Source organism: Podarcis bocagei, assembly GCF_964188305.1.
Source record: "Podarcis bocagei genome assembly, chromosome: 2".
In the NCBI taxonomy this organism is placed as follows: Eukaryota; Metazoa; Chordata; class Lepidosauria; order Squamata; family Lacertidae; genus Podarcis; species Podarcis bocagei.
In genome coordinates this window covers 47,085,193-47,102,201 of record NC_138126.1, presented here as the reverse complement: position 1 = coordinate 47,102,201, position 17,009 = coordinate 47,085,193, and the positions used below count along the sequence as shown (strand labels likewise).

General features: G+C 45.0%; 1 long non-coding RNA gene across 1 annotated transcript in view; it reads right to left on the bottom strand.

Moving 5' to 3' along the window:
- LOC308581681 overlaps nt 1–9,075 on the bottom strand; it is a 28,541-nt gene extending 19,466 nt beyond the window's left edge. Inside the window, exons 1-2 of the long non-coding RNA XR_014005141.1 lie at nt 9,061–9,075; nt 8,098–8,689 (exon numbers count right to left, since the gene is read on the bottom strand). This is a non-coding gene — a long non-coding RNA (uncharacterized lncRNA). The remainder of the gene's footprint in view (nt 1–8,097; nt 8,690–9,060) is intronic.
- Nucleotides 9,076–17,009: the final 7,934 nt, after the last annotated feature.

Here is a 17,009-nt window from a genome sequence, read left to right as displayed (position 1 = left end):
GTCTGAGCACTCATCCCCCACCATCACTTTCTGGACACAGCCCAGGAGAAAGGAGCGGAACCACCGTATAACAGTGCCCCCAGCTCCCAGCCCCTCTAGACGGTCCAGAAGGATGTTATGGTCGATGGTGTCAAAGGCCGCTGAGAGATCCAGCAGAACTAGGAAACAGCTTTCACCTTTGTCCCTAGCCCGCCAGAGATCATCAACCAGCGCGACCAAGGCAGTTTCAGTCCCATGGTGAGGCCTGAATCCCGATTGGAAGGGATCCAAATGGTCCGCATCCTCCAGGTGTGCTTGGAGTTGTCTGGCAACCACCCGCTCAATCACCTTGCCCAAGAATGGTAAATTTGAGACTGGGCGATAGTTGGCCAAATTGGCTGGCTCTAAAGATGTTTTTTTAAGAAGCGGTTTAATGACCGCCTCTTTCAGCGGGTCTGGGAAGGCTCCCTCACAGAGGGAAGCATTCACCACCCTGCAGAGCCCATTGCCCAGCCCTTCCCGGCTCGCTTTTATCAGCTAGGATGGGCAAGGATCAAGAAGACAAGTGTCCAAGCAGCCTGTCCACATCCTCGGAGGTAACAGATTGGAATTGATCCCATGTACTTATGGACTAACTCTGTTTTGTTGCAAGCAGCACCTGTAGCAGACACCTGTGTTGCAATTTATTGAATTTTTATTACTGTAACTCGTGATTTTCATTTTGCTTTGACTATATTTGAACTGTATGCAGGCTGTTTTGGGGGCAGAGCCGAAATAGCTAAAACGCAGCATACGAAAAAACTTTAACTAAGAGGGCTACAGGAACAGATCCTTAGCAAGAGACTTTTGGTATGTTTTTCCCCCTAAATTACTAGATTTTCCAGGGAATGGGTAAATGGTTGGCATTTTGATGCCAACAATGTTACGTGGATACTGAGAGCCAGTGTTATGCAGTGGTCAGAGTGTTGGACTAGGACCAACCAGGGTGACCAGGGTTCAAATCCCCACTCAGCCATGAAGCTCATCTGGTTGACCTCTGTGTAAGTCCAGGATGCTGGACTGAATGGGCCATTGGTCTGATCCAGCAGGCTCTTCTCATGGCCTTGGGCCAGCCACTGTCTCTCGGCTTAACCTACTTCATAGGGTTGTTGTGGGGTTTAAGTGAGGAGAGGGAGAATCATATACAGCACCTTGAGCTCCTTGGAGAAAAGGTCAAATATAAATGCAATAAATAAATGGAAAGCTTGTGTGGATGAGCAGCACTGATCTCACAATATGCACCTGTCTGGAAGTACCCTGCCAAAGATATATAACATAAATCCACCAGAACTCAAGAACCTGCATTTACCCACTTTCCTTACACACCAAGCTAAAGGAAAGGCAACACACCTGAAAAGAGCAATCACTGGTAATCTACCGGAAGGGTGTGCATTGTTTTTCAAGGGTGTCCATTGTCTTTGCAAGAGACTCTTCCTGACAGATACCTTTGTCAAGGGGAATCGAAGAGGGTAGGGTGGGGTGGGAAGAGGAACAACTAAGCGAAGGCACAGGCTTGGACTGCAGCCGCAGTATCCCTCTTGCTCAGCCAATGCAGCCAAAGTGGTTAGCTCTGGGATGGCTTGGGACTTCACGGCTGCCATAATAACCATGGGGCTGTCCCAACATGTCATCAGCTTGACAAATGCTATATAGAGGTGCAAAATGAGGTTTCTGTGCCTTCTACCAAAAGCAATGTTATCTTGCCTCTTCATCTCAGAAAGCAAGTAGCTTGCTTCCAGGGATCCCTCTAATTTATATCCTGAAAAGCAACACCAAACCGTACCAAGTGAACTGCTCCAAGCAACCAATAACACACACACACACACACACACACACACACAGCCCACCCTCCCTGGTTATATTTTTGCACTTCTAGATGGAGAATAAAAAGGAGGAGGAAAGCAAACAAGTCATGGAGGGATTTTCTGTTTCTCTAGTCAAACACGGTAAGAGAGCGGTTCAAAAGAGGCTAATTAAATTCCAAAATCCCTGAGCAAATTCATTAATAATGATTTTGAAATAAGCAGTTAACCAAGGAAGCTTTCAAGGTGGGGAATGATTGATATGGGGGGAAAGAGAGGGTGGGAGAGAGAGAGAGAGAGAGAGAAAGTGGGGAGTAAGGAGAGGAAATCTCCACAATATGTGGGACAAAATACACAAGGGACTTTCCTTGGATCTGCCTGTGAGCTGTGCATATGCAAGAGCCTGTAAAGATGGGGAACACACACAAAATGCCAGAATCAACACAGCCTAGAAGAGGCAACAGCAACCACTATCATAAAAAGCAAAAACTGAATCCAAGATTTGACACCAATCTAAATGTCCATGCTAAGGTCTTATGCAGCTGTAATGTTTTCATTAACCATGGTTAATCTAGCTATGGAAACCATGGTCAAGTATTTGTTACAAGTATGAAACTATAGTTTAAAGTGGATGGAAAAATGATGGTTTGTATCCACCATTGGATAAGCGGTACATTTGCACTGAGGTTAGGTCACTTATCTGCTGGAAAGCTGCTGAAGAAGGACTTGTTGATGCCTCCCAAAATACACTCTCTGAGAGCAGAGTTCAGAACATCACACTAAATTGTACTTTAGTAGTACCTATATATGTTATATCTGCATGCAACACTGAATAAACTGTGAGCAACTTGTGACCTGTAGCTCTCAGACTAATTTCCTGGGGGTGGGGTGGGGTGGGGGACAAGGAGGGGAAAAGAGAGGATTAAAAAAAAAGTTACTTTTGAAGCCAGGTGTCCTGGTTTCTTAGGTTTTTGTACACATGATTTCTCTCTCTCCATCACTACATGAATTTTTTTAGGACAGAGGAGTGAAATCTAGAAAGAGAAGGCAGGCAGGGGTGGGGGTTGCCAGTTTGATTGGCCGTGACTAGCTGCAATTAAAACTATAATTTATTGTCCTGGACTATGAGTATAATTTCAGTGCAGAGAATTAAGGTTTTTCTGCTGAGATGGAAATAAAGATTAATTTTTAATTTCCTTTCTCATTGCACATTTAAGAGCAATAGACTCCACAGAAAACTACAGGTCAAAATAGTTTTATGGGAGGGATGACAGTGTTCTGTTGGCGAATAATTTAATGCTCCTGCTGCCTTTTTAATATTTGACTGCAGCTCCCTCATGTGAGACGAAGGCAGTGGATGCTCTGTGCGAGAGTGGGTGCAATGCAGCAGCTAGGTCAACCTGACTTTGACAAGAGAGAGAGAGAGAGAGAGAGAGAGAGAGAGAGAGAGAGAGAGAGAGAGAGAGAGAGAGATTCGTTCTTCAGCACCTAGGCAAGTGCTAACGCTCCCTGTCATGGTGGAACTTAGTGGAGGCCCATTGGGGTCTCAGCCTGCCCACATCAGCCACCTGCCCCACCTGCCTGCCCTCTATCTTACAACCAGTCCAGAGGGTGGCACTGCCTGTCATCTTCCTCCTCCTTAAGTCTTAGGGTGCCCTCAGACAGTCACCATTTTCCAGGAAGGATTCAAGCACATACCAGAACCTTAGGCTTAGGCAATTAAAGTGGATTTTCCGGCTGGATGAAAAGCTCTCTGCCTTAGATGCTTAATTTGCACTGTTCTTTAAACTATTTTTAGATGTTTTTTATGGTATCTGTATCAGGAATGTCACAAACTCATGTTCTTAGGTTCCGCACAGATCTGGCTAAAACAGAAAAAGAGGAAGATTCCTGCATGACGCACAGTATTTTGCTAGACCCCTCACTGCCCCGAAGAAAGTCTGTTTAAGTGTTTGAGGCAGGGAACCAGTAATGCAAGGCACATTAAAGCAGGCACTAATTGTTTCTGCTCCTCTGAACTGGAGGTGGTGGGATTCTCTGGAAGGGAGGATTTTTATATAGATTCAGAAAGGGTTACGGCAGAGCCTTTAAAAGACTGTTTTCGAGAGCACTGGCTTCAGTCTCTGGTAACCAACCACAAGGGTGCAAAGCATGGCGTGGATCTCCGGAAATGGCGTTTAGATGTTTGTCTTATCTAAACGAGCTCAGGGCTGAGTAAACTGCTCAGAAGAGAGTGAGTAACCCTGACAAAGCAACCACCTTCTTATCACAGCCTCGAAGAGAACTGAACAGAATCAGGCATCAGAGACTTATCTTCCATATGATGTTAAAAAAACAACCCAGGCCTGTCATACTGATTAGCGCCAACTAATTATTTCTGAGGCCCCCCTCTGCATCATTTTTCCAGGTACGCAGCTCAAACCGGCCACTTACTGAGCTATTTGGGCACAGTGTCATTTGCCCAATGGTATTGTTTTGTACGTCTGGGAAAGCACACAACAAATCTTGGAAAAATTACTTTGCAACAACTGGAACAAGTAACAGGTTCTGGAACATTTGCTGAATTTCTGGATCACTCTGACTTCTGGTTTCAATGCAATGAACAAATCAGCTAGTGCTCTCTGGGCCAATCCCCATTCTATATGACTCCGTCTATATACTATAATCATCAACTTATTATAATCATCAACTTTTTATTTTATTTTATTTTTATTATTCATTTCATTACTATACTGTTTTATATTTTTAAGAAAAAAATCTCAAAGTGTTTAGCAACACATTAAAACACCAAATAAAACAATCCAGAATGAAACATCTCCTATTTATGCCAATGCCACCTAACTGTGCATAAGGGGGGGGGCAGGCATTTGTGATGCAAATGAGCATTCTGATTGGTGAAAGGTTTATATTTTCCTTGCAAAGCCAGCTGTAGCAAGATCCCTCATGAAGGATCATGTGCAAAACTGGCCTTTGGTGTGCTGAGATGCTCCAGACCTTAGGTGCGCAGCCAGTCCTACAAAGCAAGGATACAACACTCCTTCAAGCAAACACTGGATATCATCCATTGCAGGTCAATGCCTAATGAAAGTCCCACCTCCTAAATCAGGGGTGGCTAACCTGTTAGGCTCCAGCTCCTATCAACTCCAGCCAATGTGGTCTATGGCCTGATATGATGGGACTTGGAACTCAACAACAGGTTGGCTGCCTCTGTCCTAATGCACTAAATGGATAAGAAACTAGGGACAACTTTGCCAGGTCAGATGTCCATCAAGTCCAGCATCCCACTTCCCATAGTAGGGATACTATCAGGAAGTCTTTGAGCAGAGTATGAAGGTAATAAATAGCTGTCCTTCACTGTTGTTCCCCACCTTCCCACCTGCAATGGGAATTCAGTATCATGCTGCCTATGTTCATGGAGATTCCATATAGCCGTCATGGTCATCGCCAGACCTATCTTCTGCAAATTTCCCTAACCATCTAGTCATTTAACTGGTGACCATCATCACACCTTGTGGTCGTGAACTCCACTCATTAGTATTGGGTTGTGTGAAGAGCTACACTCTTCAGACCGCCCTAAATGTTCTGCCACTTAAGTTTCTTGGGGAGCAGTTTGTCACTGAAAAGCTATAGCCTGTTCTGTACCTTGAAGCCTGCTCCAGCAGACCTCTAGTGCAAAAATAAGCAGAAACCCTCGCATCGCAACAGGTCACTCCGGCCTGATTCACACACATAACGGAATGCAGCACAATGGTATAACCCCAATAGAGCTGGTGCTTGCTGTATTTCATTTGGCTTAAGGAGATAAGTGCTTTACTAATTAGAGGGTACCATAGTTATGTGCTGTGCACTGATTAGAAATAAGTTCTATCCTACCCTGGAGAACCTGCAGTCCAAATTCTGACATATCTTGATAAGGGATGTTAAAGCCCTTCTAGAAGAGAAGATGGACACGGCAATGTGATCTCACGGTCATTCTGCTTGTTATTTCCTAAATCTTGCAAGTTTTATTGTTTTATTTTTTTCTTATTAAGAGTCCTACTCCTCAGGACCTTCTCTAAGAGCTAAGCAACATGATCCACAGAATCACATGGTGCAACTCTTGCTATGGTGTGCTAGTTCAGGCTATACTGGTGTATGATTAGGTTTGACTGCTCCCCACCCCCACACATATACATTTTCTGGCTTTAGAAACCAAGCACATCAAGGAAAGAGAAAGGTTATGGCTTAGCTCAGGCACTATACAACCTGTGATCCATCAATTCTTCCTGAGAGTCCTCCAATTTGGCCTTGACAACCCACCACCACCTGGTTTGCATGCAGCAGAACCAGGGGGTTTGATGAGCCCGCTGGTAGGCTTTTGATTTAGATACCCATTATGTTCAGCTTGGTTCAACATCTCCAAATTATGACCCAAACGTCTTTGCATCACATTCAGGCAGTTTTACTAGGAAGTGCTAACTCTTTTTTAAAATCTATCTTGTTAAACCAACAATACAATCCAACCAATACAATCCAACCAGCTAAACAAAATAGTACATTAGCTTTGGAAGCTGATTTTTCCAGCAGCCACACCTTCATTTGGAATCTTTCATGCCATCTTTGGAACCCAAACACCCACCCTATCCTTTAGATATCAAATTATAAACAATTATTTTGAGGTCCAAATAGTCCCTGCTGTGCTTCAAGCCACAATTCACAATACGCAGGTTTGGATCCTTACATTCACATATGAAATAACATGGGAAAGGGTGGGCAATGTTAAATCCAAATCAGCTCAGTGTTACTTCCTGGCTGTCCACCCCTCTCTCTCATTTTCCACTTTGCTTCTTCTCTGAAGTACCTATTGGACTGGTCAGCATCTCTTATGTCCACATCCAGCATTGTGGAGCTCCTCCAATATATGCTGCCAGGATATAATATTATACCATAAAGGGAATCTTTGCACCTTGTTCAAATAGCTCTTGCCATTTGCATATGAAAATCTTCCCTTCTAAGAATGTAAATAATAATTGAGAGAGAAGACGAAAAAGAAAAAGGCAGGTTTGTGGATGGAGGGGAGGTTGTGTTGAGAGGGAAAGAGAAATGAAAATTTTGTTTGCAAAAATTCTGGACTTAATTAACAACAGATGATGTTTACACAGAAGCTTAGCCAAAGGAGCTGTGCACAGCTCAGCACCTTCAGCACACAAACTTCCCAATGATCAAGCAGCTCCTCTGCATTGTTAAAAGTGCCTGTAGGACAAGAATCAGAGAGAGGGGCCCACAGCCAGCAAATAAATTCTTAATACTGGAGCCCATTTTCCACTTGGAATGCTTGGCAGTCGACAGAGGCTGCTATGGGTCACAAAACTCCTACCAACTCACGTCCATACGAGTTTTATTCTGATCAGATGAGACTGCAGGAGCATAAAGGGCAAGCGTCTGGCCTTTGTGAGTTGGTCAGATATTTGCATCCTGAGGAGAATTCAAACAAAACTTGCCCAAGTGGTCATTTCAAGGCCACATAACTTTATGTGGCAAGCCGGCAGTTCAGACCCTCCAAGTGTCCCTATATTGCAAGGACAGTCCCAAATTTACAGAAGCCGTCTCGGTTTCAGATTTGATACTGGAATGCCCTGCTTTTCCTTACGATGTCCCTATTTTCATCGGGAGAAATGTTGGAGGCTATGCTAGCTAAGAACCAGAAAAGAGCCATCAAGTAGTGAACTCTATGGTTGGCCTGCTGAGGGAAGTTATCCTCACGATACACGTTATTTTCAACCATGAATGCTGTTGGCCCTGAGTAACACCAGAGCTGTGTGGCACGAGAAGGAACCAAGGGGGCGGGCACAGAATACAAAATGTTAATGTGGGAACAAGGCTGTATGTGGAACTTTAATTTGGGGTTGGGACAGAGAATTTTGCACAGATTGAAACTTATCACTGAAAAGAGAGCAAAGACAGGCTTCATAGGAGAGTACTTTGCTTTTAAATATGTATTCCCCCCCCCTTCCAATACAGCAGAGCAACAAGGTGGGGAAACCCAGCTCAGACATGAAAGATAAATTCTTTAAAAAAAACAGCAACAGACACCCACAAAAGATACGGGTGGGGAAAGAAAACAGAGATCTGATTAAAGCTCATGAATCAGCACGGCACCAGAAGACACTATCTCTAAACCGGAAGCCCTTTCCTTTCCCCTGCATCGTTTTCTCAGCAACAACACCCCCTTTCCCCTCCAACTCTACCCACCCTCATGCCCATGTCCAGATTGAGGTTGATAATGGGGAGCACTCACACTTGGGGTTTGCAGGATGAAGGCCTCAGTTCGTTCGATTAGAAAAACTGTTGCTTCATCACTTTTGGGCTCACGGCTCTTCCCCGTTTCTTTGTCAGTTTTCTTCACCTGCCTATTTCTGGTTTGGTGGGGTGGAGGGCTCCCTTGGTTCTTGCCGTTTGTGGAAGCAGGTAAATGGGAACTGAAAGGGTTCCTTGAGATAAGAGGGCAGAGAGCTTAACGAGATCTGATGTTTGGCCTGCCAAGCACACTTCTAGAACATTCTTGCCACTGGCTTTATGACATCAGTGGCTGGCTCCACCCAACTGAATTTGTAGCTTGCCCTTAAAAAAAACTTCTTATAATTAACCCCCTTCTCCTTAAGCAAAGCTCTTCTCAGAACACACCTGCTGAAATTAATGAAGCTTAAGTTAGATACATCTGTTAACTTCATTGGGCCTACTTTGTATAGGACTAGTATTGGATACAACCTGTTGATTTTTCTTTTGGGTCTGGGTTGTACTTGTGAAGAAGTGAGCAGGCGAATCTGGGAGCTTTGAAAGCAATGGAAAACAAGCTGTGAAGTAAAAGGCTGTATTCTGTATCTCCTCCCCTGCAATCATATTTCAAGATAATATCTTTTTCAACATTACTTAAAATACAGCAGTTAGATATGTTCAACCAATCAACACAAAAAGCTCAAAAAGCCCCTTCTTATGTAAGCATGGCTGTGGGTCTCCTCAAACCCATCCATTTTGAGAGAATGCAGAAATCCATCTACTTTATTTTATTTGTAACATTCCCTTTATAAACTCAATAGTTTTTCAAGACAGATGAATGCCAATAAGTGAACTGTTTTTTGGTGTAAGTTTTTCTCTCTGTGCGTTCTTACCACCTTTTTGACCTCTCATACTACTTCACAACACTCCAGAACTGTGTATTTTACAATAGCTTCACTTTCACCGCCATCTGATTTATGTTTACCGTATGCTATCATAGTACTGCAGCTCTTAATCTAGAGCAGGGATGGGGAATGTGGCCCTCTAGGCTTCTCTCTCTGGCCCTCAAGGCTCTCCTCACTGGCCCCACTTTGATTGCGTTTCCCTGGTTTGAATGTGCCCTTGAGCTCCGTCAATGCTTCTTCCTTGCTTGGATGCAGGACAGAGACGAGTGTGCAGAAATAAATCTGCTGTCCAGAAATTGAACATTTGTTGCTCCCCTCACTTGCTTATTGCCTAGCCCACCATAGACATGTTGCCTGAAGGGAAGGTGGTCTCAGTCTGGAAAAGGTCCTACCCCCACTGATCAAGAACCCATTGTTCCCCCTCCATGTCTATGAATGTGGCTTTTGTTGTCTTCCAATTTCACTCTTACGGGGTTTTCACCATTCTTGGGTTGCCCAATCCTGGATCAACTCATTGTTTGCTTGTTTTTTAAATCCCTTCAGTCTTGTCAAGAAGTACAGACTTGCTGCTTCCTCCTCCTCACGCATCATCAATACTTTACTCAGTGAAATTTCACATTTCATTTCCTGTGTTCTCTCCCATTGATGGCTGCTGTTGCCTCTACTTTTCATCATAGGCTGGTGCTTATCGATAAAGCCCTGTTACACAGGGAATAATACTATTTCCCCATCTGATCCTAAATTAATGTAAGAAATAGCCTTTATCAGGTTTCATCATTATTATTTTTCTTCCTAAATATGGCTCTCTTCATTTTCACACACACTTGTACATCTCCTCAAGCTCACAACAGTAACAAATGAGTAAGGTATTTCCTTGCCTAATATATATTGGAGACTTCTCAGGGCAGTGAGAAAATCTGGACAAGTGTTTATACAACAGTAGAAATATTAGCAAATATTGCAATGGATCTGGCCGTGCAGAAGGCCTTGTTACTGCTTATACTCCACAGAATTAAAAGGGCACTTTCCAGGCTTCATTTTTCTTGGCATTAATGTGAAAATACTCTGTGTATATGCTTGGGTCGGGCGCTCAACAAATAAGCTGTTCAAAAGGGGACATATACAAACCTTATGAAAATAACTTGGAGGATCTCGGGTATTCCTGCCAAGCCCAACTTCAGCCTCATGTCTGATAGCTTAAGGCCTTCTTTCCATTGGCTTAGGGCCACCACAGAGTAACTTTATAATCTGCATGTTATCTAGCCCAGCTGTTGGTGTTTGCCTACACATGGGCAGGCCTTATTTGTGAGCCAGGACTGCGGCGATCCCAGGGCTGCAACAGGATGGACGCCTCACGTTACAGTTCAGGTACTTTGACAGAATTCCAGGGCTTGAGGGGGCCTCAGTTCCTGCAGATTGGATGGGGAAAGGTGAAGGTGGAAGGTAAAAGAGGCACCATAGCCCTGGCTAACATACACACCAGTGTGAGATGCAAAGAAGGACTGGAAACATGAAGTGGAACATTTCCTGAGGTGTTGCCTTCTTTGCATTTGTGGGTGAAACAATGAGGCTGAAACTATGGAAGCTACTAAAGCAAAACCATATTCTGCCTTGCCCACACCTAGGGGTCTAAAATAGGGGTGGGAGGCCCAGGGGTCAAATGTGGTCCTCCAAGCTTCTCTGACTGAGCCTTGGGACTCTTCCTGGCCCACATTCCTCACTTCCCTTGCTTTGCACCTTCCTTTTTGCCTGGCTAGAATATGTCCCTGAACTCTGATAATGCCTCCTGCTTCTCTGGATGAAAGACAGGGGATGTGTAAGTGCACAGAAGTAACTCTAGTGTACAAAGAGAAAAAATACATTTGCTCCTTCACCTGCTATAGCCTCTGGCCCCGCCCACCACTGACATGTGGCTCCTGGAAAGTTGCCCTGAATAGCACCACCAGTTTTCAATGCACCGAAGAATGCTGCTCAACTTTTAAATAACCCCATATCTTGCAATATCTTCTGAAATCTACTGAAATCGAGTTACACCCCTCTATCTGGATAGATAGATGATAGATAGATAGATAGATAGATAGATAGATAGATAGATAGATAGATGTTGGCCACGGTCTGCCTCAGGAAACAATGGAGGAGTGTGCCTTTGGGGGTGAGGTCAAGCTGTTGGAAGGTTGCAGCGCCTGCTGTGGCTGACGTAGGAGAGACATGTTTTGTTGCAGCTGGGGCAGATGAAGGCACCCAGTTCTGTTACTGCAGATGCACCATGGCGTTTCTTCTCTCTGTGCTCCTCCCAGCAGATATTCCTGCTCTGGTCGCTGCTATGGATACATGACTTGACTGCCTGTCTCCAGGCGATGTGGTCTGCAAGGGACACACACACACACAGAGAGAGAGAGAGAGAGAGAGAGAGAGAGAGAGAGAGAGAGAATGTATGTATGTATGTTTGTTTGTTTGTGTATATAGTATGTATACTATCCATCTATATAGTATCTCTCTCTCTCTCTCTCTCTCTCTCTCTCTCTCTCTCTCACACACACACACACACCTTTAACCAGCAAACAAAAGGAGAGACTTTGTATTAGGAGTGCCTCCAGCAAGCCTAATGTGCAAGTCTTCATTCATTCATTCATTCATTCATTTAACTTTGTATACTACTCTTCATCCAAGATCTCAGTTGTAAGGACTTCAGTACTCCTCAAGTGGGGAGGAGCTTTGCGGCAAGGAGTTTTAGTGTGCAAGCACACACACACACACACACACACACACACAGAGAGAGAGAGAGAGAGAGAGAGAGAGAGAGAGAGAGAGAGAGAGAGTCAGATTTGTGCACCTGCTTAGGAGTGGATACTTTGCCCCACATTTTCTGTAGTGGGAAAAGAAACCTGAGGGTTTTGGGTTCTTTTACCTGACAGCTTCGTACAATCCAGCCAGTGTAAGGTATAATGGAGCCTTCCCCCCTCGCCACCCCTTGCTTCTCAGATCTCAGGAATATGTGCCAGAAGCCTGTCAACTTGTTAAAAGTACATTAATGCAAATACCAGAGCTTTCAGTTATGTTTATGCTAATAGAAAGCCTCCTGCTCTGTGACAGGCCCGAGTGAAGACTCAGGAACAGGAAAATTAATTCCAGCTGTTGAAATTGATTTTTATTTTTATTTTTTATATAAAAAACCACTAGCTTAATAATAAATAAAAACACCAACACACACACAATTCCAAAATTCAGAACAAAACAAAACTGGAAGTAAGTGTGCGGGGTCTGCACTAAATCATGTTTACAGAAATAAAAGCCGAACAGGTTCTCCTCTTGGGAAGAAACCTTCCAAATTCAATCAAGGGTGGTTAGAAGAAAGCTCCGGCCTGTTATCAGGTTGTAAAAGTGTAGATTAACCTGAAAAAAAGAATTTGCTGGGTTGCTCAGCCTGCATTTGAGAAAGAAAAGGCTAGCTTTTCATTTTTCTTTGTAGGAGCATTTTGTTTTAGATCCCTTGCATCTAATCCATTGACAGGGAGACCAAATCCTAGCTGCTGTGGAACAGACCAATATTTTAGAGACAGATAATGTTTGCATATCACAAGTTTCTCAACAATTCCTCTGCCCACCCTTTTCTCTCTCTTAATATATTGGCCTCTGTGGGGTGAGACAGGAGTTAAGTGGCCAGGTCCCTTATTTCAGCTACAGCCTCTGATCAGTGTCTGGGTGAAATGAAATCTTCTGAGTTTGATATGGTTTATCTAGCCTAGCCTGTGTTCACATTCAGGCATCTATCACTCTCGATAACTTCTGCAATAACACTGTGGAAAATTCACTGGGATTTAGTTTTTAGGCGAGTGCTGCACAATAAACTAAATCAAGTGCCAAACGGGATAACTGCTATGCGAACTCTCACTGTGCATGTTGTGATGTGACTCTCTGGAGGACCAGAGGGTCCCAAGGTCCCTTGCATAAGGCAATGTTCCAATCCTAAATATTTTGTTTAATTAACAACAACAACAACAATTTTATTATTTATACCCCACCCATCTGGCTGGGTTTCCCCAACCAATCTGGGCGGCTCCCAATAGAGGACTGAAAACAGAATAAAACTTCAAACATTAAAAACTTCCCTAAACAGGGCTGCCTTGTTTTAGGGTTAGGGTAGGGATAGCCAATATGGTGCCCACCTGTCAGAAGCTGGAGTCAAGCAAAGGTCATCAATAAAAAGCATGGTGTCAGTGAAGTTAACTCTTAAAGAAACCAAAACAGTGCAGCCCTAGTGATTCCAGCAACTCTTCCCAGTAGGTCTTGCCCCAATGAGGCAGTTGAGAGGACTGAAGGCTCCCATCTTCCCACTGCTCTCTAAGGCTCCTCCTCTCCAGGGTCTTTCCCAAGCAGTCACAAACAGGAGGGGAAGACTCCCTGGATTCTTCAGCAGCCTGTCTCAACTCTGCCTCTTGGTCGCCCTCCGCTTCAGCCTCTGCTTCAGCCTTGGAGTCTGCACTGCTCTCTGACACAGCCTCTTCCTGCTCACTAAACCCTGCTACCTCCTCTGCTTCTGACACCTCCTCCTCCCAGTCTGCTCCCTCTCACCACTCATCATCATCCTACCACCACTCCCCTGGCTCTGAGTCTTCTTCCCCCGCTGGTGCCTCCCTCCACCCTCCACTCCCTTGTATCCACTCCCCATGACACCACCACATGTACTCCAACTTCCGCCATATACAGCCAGAATGGCCAAAGGTAGTCTAACAGTATTTGGAGGGCACCATGTTACCTAGCTCAGGTTAGGGGGAAACAAATCTGACAGGTGAGTTATTTAATCATCTGATTACTACCCTAGGGCCTGCTTCACCTTTGATTGCACTGCACTTGACTGTTACTTACTTGCTACCTGTCCACATGTGTACAGTATTATTAGTTACAGTAATAATAATTAAACTTAGAGCCTGTCCTTCCAAAGGAGCCCAAGAAGGGGAAAGTAAGACCATACCCACCAGCCCCATCCCAGCACCCTTTCATCCACCTCCACCCCATGCAAATCACAAGAAAGGTCATAGCTGAGTGGTTACGCATCCACTCTGCATGCAGAAAGTTCCAAGCTCAGTTCCCAGTATTCCCACATCAGCTGGGGGACACCTTCCTCTACACCGTCTCACAATGTCTATCTCTTGTTTTATGTCCTTACGAAGGGGCAGGGCGAGCCCTGTGCATTCCTCATGCTCCTTTGCTCACTTGGTTCTACCCGAATAGGTCTACTGTCATCATGCCATCACCCATTCTCATGTCCTTACATGTTCCAGAGCCACAGGCACAGGTCCAATTCCCAAATAATCCCAATAGGATAACCTATTTCTATAAAGTCAGGGTATTAATCAAAGCAATATCTTTTAGGTTACACAGTGGAGAAGCACTAACTTCTTAGAGTACACTTGTTTGGAGTACTAAGAAGGAGGCATTCTGTAACAATCCCAGTTACCATTTGGGGCTGATCCATACCAGCTTTTGCACTGGACAGCTGTTAATTTGTATATATTCACGCTCTCCCCTGATCCTCTAAAACCAAGCATATAAAAACAATTCTAAAAATAAGATTTTTAAAGCACCATGATAAAATTCCCACCTAATCCTAACAGCCGATGCAGATCAAAAAATGGCAGCAGACCAGAGCAGGCTCGTAATGTGGGAGGGGATAAAAAGGCACCAGCAGCAGACTTACTGAAGGAAGATAGTGAGAGAGACAGGTATATAGTTTTGTCCAGTGGAAAATGGGACCCAGGCAGGAGCGGCCAGTGTGGTGGGGCACCTGTTATCACTGCCCTTTACCTGGATGGGGCTAGAATGCAGCAAGGTCAGGGTTTGGCAGGTGCATTGCTGCAGCAAATCTGTACCCTTTGCCAGTGCATCCTCCCAGCCCCAACCTTACCCCATCCTGCCCCACTGCAGTCCCATACAGGTAAGCTGCAGCAATGCCAGTGTGGTGAGGGCTGCATCATGCCAGCTGCTCTTGGCACCAGGATGTAGGTTACACAGCCTAGTAGAAAGTGAGTGAGGAAATGGGGAGCTCACTCAGGAAGGGGGATCCACAGAGGGCACCATGCCCACGGGCCTCCAATAACTCCAGGCCAACACTGTGCAACTGTATGGAAATATGGAGGATGTGACATCTGTTTGCCTCGTTATGGAGCAGGATGCAGCAGCAGCAGCAGCAGCACATAACTGTCCATGCCACCCTGTGATGAATTTATAAGCAGCCACTGTATCACACATGGCCATCTGGATCCAGGCAAAGCGAGGAAATGCCACGTCACTAATAATTTGCATGCCCAGGAAAAAGCTTCCTGCTGTACAGCCCACTGCCCTGAATCTGGAACTTTGCAAGTTTTAAAAAAAATCATCTGGGAGATTATATGTAATAGATAAGAGGTTACAAGTATAAAACAGGAGTTACCCCTGGAATGACCTCTGTGGTGGAGCGTGATTGGTAAACTCTGGAGTGAATTAAGAGTAGCCGTGGGTATTCCAAGTTTTTAAAGGGTATTCAACTTTTCACTGCTCACGTATGCCCTTTTTACACAATGAATGCAGGGAGAAGTATTGCGTGGCTGCCCTGCACCCTGACCTCCACCACAGTCACTTGGAGGTCAGAACAGAGCCTATGCACTACAATGTGTAGACACATGGGCTCTCTCTGCCTGTTTATGGACTTTGCATCATGCAACATACTGAGTCGACACTCATATATGTTGTAGACATTTGGGTTCTTTTCTGACTTTTGGGTGGATGTGTGGAGGTCAGAGGCAGGACCAATAGACATTAACCCCCTCTCCTTTCTTCATGCATCAACTCTATGCACCGTTGTTATTAGACTGGCTCCTGCCACTATTGTGCAAAACAAAAAAGTCTAGAGTCAAATGTCTCCAATTTTCTCCTCTTTCGCCAGCAATATTCAGGAACCAAATGTGTTTGACTGTGCTAGGCTGCAGACACAGAGTCAATGACAAGCGACAAGTTGCAGGCTGAGATGAGGCCTTGCATCAAGTGCCCCAAAGACAGATCTGCTGTCAAGGAATTGCAGGACTTTTGGGACCAGCCATTTTGCAGCTAGGTAAAACAGCCTTCACCAACAAAGCCCATACCAGCTTGGGACATAGATACTGGCAAAATGCCTGCTTCCATATAATTCTGCCCATACTTTGAGATCTGGTGGGGGTGGTTTCTTGGTTTGCATTGCACCACCCTGAAATTGGGTATGCAGAGACTACCCAGGGTTCTCTGTACAAGCAGCCCCATTATGGAATTCCTAAAAGAAGGTCTGACCCTGACCATTAAGTGTTTTCAAAGCTCACCTATTCACCCAGGCCTTGGGATGAGTCATTGCCGGTAATTTGCTGTAATGAAATTTTGCTGGTTTTTATTGCTGTTTATTCCTTGGTTCTCTTGTGCTTTAAGGGTTTAATGTTGTAAGTTGCTCTGGGCTGCCTTTTCAGAAATGGGCTATAAATAAATAAATAAACTCCCATAACACCTGACTACCAGCCGTACTAGATTGGGGGGGGGGTCAAAGGGAGTTCAGTCCAATAAGAGCTGGAGGGCCACAGCTTCTCCCATCCTCTACCGTTTGGAGACAAGAATATCCAGCACCCAATCAGATATGATCTCTAAATGCAGTTCCAAAAATCTCAACATTTGTGGATTTGCTCAAGCTGGTGTCACAAGAGGATTTGCACATCGCCAGCAGTGTCAACTAATCTGAGAGGCAAGTCAGAGTGCTGTAAGCCTGGAACAGTGTTCTAGACCAGTGTTTCCCAACCACTGTTCCGCGGCACACTAGTGTGCCGCGAGATGTTGCCTGGTGTGCCGCGAGATGTTGCCTGGAGGCGGGCAAGTCGGGCGGCGAGAGGCGGGGTGGCGGCGGCTCTCATTCCCTGCCCCTGCCAAAGCTCACCCAGCCAAGCCACGCTCTCCTTCCTGCCTCGCTTTGCTGCCTCCTCCCCCCCCACCCCCAAAGCTTGGAGGTTCCCCGGCAAGGGGGAGGAAAAAAAATTGA